This window comes from Aplysia californica, unplaced genomic scaffold, assembly GCF_000002075.1.
Source record: "Aplysia californica isolate F4 #8 unplaced genomic scaffold, AplCal3.0 scaffold00827, whole genome shotgun sequence".
NCBI classification, from domain to species: Eukaryota; Metazoa; Mollusca; class Gastropoda; order Aplysiida; family Aplysiidae; genus Aplysia; species Aplysia californica.
Window position 1 is genome coordinate 280 of NW_004798097.1, and position 4,323 is coordinate 4,602.

At 42.3% G+C, this 4,323-nt stretch overlaps 1 long non-coding RNA gene across 1 annotated transcript in view; it reads left to right on the forward strand.

The window, feature by feature from the left end:
* Window positions 1-240: 240 nt before the first annotated feature.
* The window catches only part of LOC118478678, a 10,188-nt gene continuing 6,105 nt past the window's right edge, over window positions 241-4,323 (forward strand). The window contains exon 1 of the long non-coding RNA XR_004859224.1: window positions 241-530. This is a non-coding gene — a long non-coding RNA (uncharacterized LOC118478678). The remainder of the gene's footprint in view (window positions 531-4,323) is intronic.

Sequence of the window (4,323 nt, forward strand, 5' to 3'; positions counted from 1 at the left end):
CCAGTAGCTTCAGGTTGCCCCTCCGACAATCCCCTCCCCGCCCTCCCCTCGCCAGCATCACCCCTCTCCCCGCGCCTCACTCTCCACACACCCACCTCCACCACCACCCGTCTCCGTCAAAGAAAGTCTGGCATCATCATCCAAGACCGCACGTCCCACACATATTCAACTCCGGGGTCCGCCCCGCGATATTCCTCCGCCACGCCACGCCACGCCACGCGACGCGACGCGACGCCACACGAGCGGCGACAGTCTGGGGAAACCCTCACTCGCACCGCCTTGACTCCCTCCAAACACCAGTGGCACTCACGCGAGAAACCTTTCCCCAACAGAACATCATTGTCATTCAGAGAGGGCGAGGGGGAGTGGACTCGCATCATTTCTTCACTCATAATTTTGTGTCTTCGCCTGGTGCACTGTATTCAGAAGGAACTTGTAATAGGTAGAAGTCACCAGGTATATTTTTGATCTCAGCTAAACATTTGGACCTGCAACTGCAAGGAAACCGGACCTCTCGCCAACTATTCAAAGTATGAATGCAACGCACGGAAGTGCATGTGCGGACTTTTATTCCTGCTAATTTGCATAATGCTTCTAAGTATAGTGTTTTTATTTTACTAAGCAATGCTAAATGTTACTTGACTGCTCTAGGTGTCTTTTTTGTTGTTGTTTCGTTTTGTTTTCTATTGTTTTTATAAGTGGTTCTCACTTTCAAGTGTAAGATAGAAATGGAGGATGAACTAAGTAAAAAAGTCTCTTAACTTTCTAAAACAATTTCAAAATCTCAATAGAAGTAAAGTTCAAACTGCTATCCGGTACAAATCACTGTAGTCTCAACTTCCACGTGGGAATGTCTGCTGCTCCAAGTCTGCCTCTCTAGTTTTGTGTTGGTCAAAACGGGTGGTTGGAGGGTGTCACTAGCTGGCCAATCATCTTTTCTTTCTCTCCAGTGTTTTTAATCTGTCTTGGCTTTTGCTTGAAGCATATATCCGTTGTCATATAATAATGTCGCTCTTGCTCTTAGGTATCTAAACTGATATTCACCAAATATAGAGAACCAAACAAAAGTGGCTACTTCAGTATCATCGTTGAATTTTATTTTGATTGTGTGTCTTGGGGGAGGGAGTTTGGTTGTGTTTGTTTTAAGAGGGGTATATTATTTATTTGTTTATATGTTTGTTGTTGTTGTTGTTGTTAGGTTCATGTTTGTTTTGTTGTTGTTGTTGTTGTTTGTTTGTTTTTGCTAAGGAGAGGGGAGGGAACATTCTGTCGTTTATTTTCATTCTTACATTTGATTTTTTTTTCAAAATGTTGGCTAATTTTCATCAGCACCACGATAACTCGCACCTGTGACATAGTCATAGTTAATTAGACACGGGGGGGGGGGGGTTAAATTCCGAGCCTTTCTTTCGGCACCGCCCACTGCCAACTGCAGCAGTGTTTCGTTGGTCAGGCGCTCGTCCGAATAATAAAATCAAAGAAATCGCCATTTTTCCGCCTGTTTGGACATTTTTTAAAGAATCGAATTTGTTGAGGTCCCAACACTTTTGATGTCCGTTCAAAACAGATTTATGTGTGGAATTTTACTAAACTATGCACGTTGATCAAGTTGTTTCCAAGGGCACTGTAGCTTTGCAAGTTATCAAACCGTGGTAGCCATTTTCTCGCTAATTTTATTTCTGAAACCAGACGACCCCCTACCTTTTTCAATAGCTGATATCTCGACTTCTATTCAAGATAAATAGGGATTTTTTTTTCACAGAAAGCAAGACAAAACGAACAGGCTTTTCACCTGCCCAAAAATTGACGAACGCCTTATACCACAGTCTCGTGCCACAAATAGTCTCCAAGTTCAATCTAGTAGAGAGTAAAGAGGCATTTAAAAAATGAATACGAAGAACAGAAATTTATTCCAAGTGCAATTTTGCTTTGACGTGGGGTTTTTTAGTAAGAGTTTTACGGGCATTTGGCAACTCAAGCAGGTCTATTATAAGTGCCGCAGATTAGAGGTGTTACAACATAGTAACAAACACAAAAGAGAGGGAGGATAGAAAACAAGAACGATAGATGGTTTATAGTCTCTACCGTTTTTTGTCTTCAGCGAGATAAAATAGCTTTCGCGAAATAGAGTGAACTTCCTTCCCTTCCCCGTTCAGAAATGACCTGACCTTATGCTCCTATCACTATCGTTGTCACTTCATGCTCGAAGAAAAAATTTATTTTTTTTAAGTGGGAAGGATGTGTGTGTGTGTGTGTGTGTGTGTGTGTGTGTGTGTGTGTGTGTGTGTGTGTGTGTGTGTGTGTGTGCATGCATGTGTGTGACGGGGTCCAAATTAGTTTTCGACACCTTTAGGGTGTTCAGGACGCCAAAACGATTGATATCCTCAAGAACGATTTATCAGTTTCTTTCCCCAATGTATAACGTGGGTGAAGGATCGGTTAGTGGTCCCTTTAATAATGACTTAATTACATGTCTGTTTGATTTATTATCTATTCATATCATTTATTTGTTTGCTGATTCTGTTTTCCATACGTCTGGGTGCTAATTAGTTTTTAAATTTGCACACGTGTTTGTCTACCTATTTTTCCCCTTTCTCAATCCAAGGAGATTGACGCCTTCTTTTTAGCATAACGCTGTGCGAGTGATATGTCAGCTATAATAGTAAATGCACGGTTATGATGAGGCTGGTTTTGTAATCGGTAGACTGTTCACGCACGGTTTCATTTTCTTGTAACGAATTTTGCTCATTTATTTGCCCGGCTCTTTCGTTTTGCCGCTTGCTTTCGATTAATTCTAAAGGTTCAAGACTTTAAGGGCTCCGTCGCAATTCCAGCATGCCAGAATAGCCATAGTCATGAAGTCACGATACAACTCTTAATAAAAATAATAATAATGAATAGCATTTGAATAGCGCATACACCTGCTCAACAGCAAGCTCTCTGCGTTTTACATTATAATATTATTACCCCAGCGGACCACAGAACACTCGAAAACATTCCCAGCCTCCCAGATAGCACGCAGTGCAAGCAGTGACTAAGCTCTCAAACACTAACAAACTGACAAGATCTTTCGCTGTCTATAGCTGGGTACCCATTCCCACCTTGGTGAAGTGAGGAAAATTTGTGTAAGGTGCCTTTCCCGAGGACACATCGTCGGGCCCCTGACGGGATTGGAACCCACGACCTTACCGTTGCGAGTCCGAGAGTCTTAACTACAAGGCCACGGAATATCAAAATGGTATCTTTAGGCACGACTGTTACTTTAATTAAGTCTTTGCCTAAACGGTCCGTCCAGATACAGTACATTGGCGTCTATGGTCTAGCAGTTAAGCGTTTCGCAGTCGCACACAAGAGAGCCTAGTTTGATTCCCAAGTAGGAAAACAATTTCGTTTGAACATCTCAGTATTTCTGCTAGAATGTTGTATTGTTCTTAACCCCCTTTGGCCTTGACAAGCATGGTCGGAAGCCTGTCTCCAAAATGTTCTAAATTTTGTCGATGGGGCGAAAAAAGAACCCTACATATTTTTTTAAATCCCGTACCATATACCACTGCAAGGATTGTTGGATGGATTTGTTTGGGGTTTTCTTTCTATCGTACAGAACTACATACCCTAGAAGGTTAAGATTTCTCTTCAAAACGAACAGAGAAATGAGCGTTCTTAATCTGACAGGACACAGCTTAAGATTTCTCTTCCAAGAATTGTATCAGTACAGAGGAGTTTGAGCTTTAAATCTGATGGGCTGTCAGAATATCCGTTGACTTTAAGTGAACTCGTTTCTGTAAAAATGAATTTGAGCCCTCCATCCGGAGCTCACTTGACCTAATACCCACATCCGGGGCTTCCATTCTCCATAGGCCGCATGAGGTTTAGGGTAACGTCCTTCACGAAAGATGCTTTTAACTTGCAGCATTTTAAAAATCGATACAAGTGGGGGGGAGGGGGGGGGGCGAAATTAACGTTCAGCTTCACTTATTTTGAACCCGTTGGGCTGTAAGGGAATCTAATGGTCGTTAGTTATAAGTGAGACTGTTTCAATCCTGTCTGCAATTTGGGCTAACCCGTGTGTAGCAAGATACAGAATCCAAGCAGAAAGACGGAGATATTAATATAGAAAAGACTTTAACTTGTACCCACAGGGGAATCGAACTTACGTCTACTGCATGAAAAGTCGAAGACCCTAACCATGACATAGCGGACACCGGCAGGGGTGTTGTTATGACTAAGATTACAAAATTGATTTATGAAATCGTACAAATCACCAAGCCTTTGCTGATTAGTGGGCTCTAAGATTAAGAGAAGTGTAAACTCGATACGCCCCCC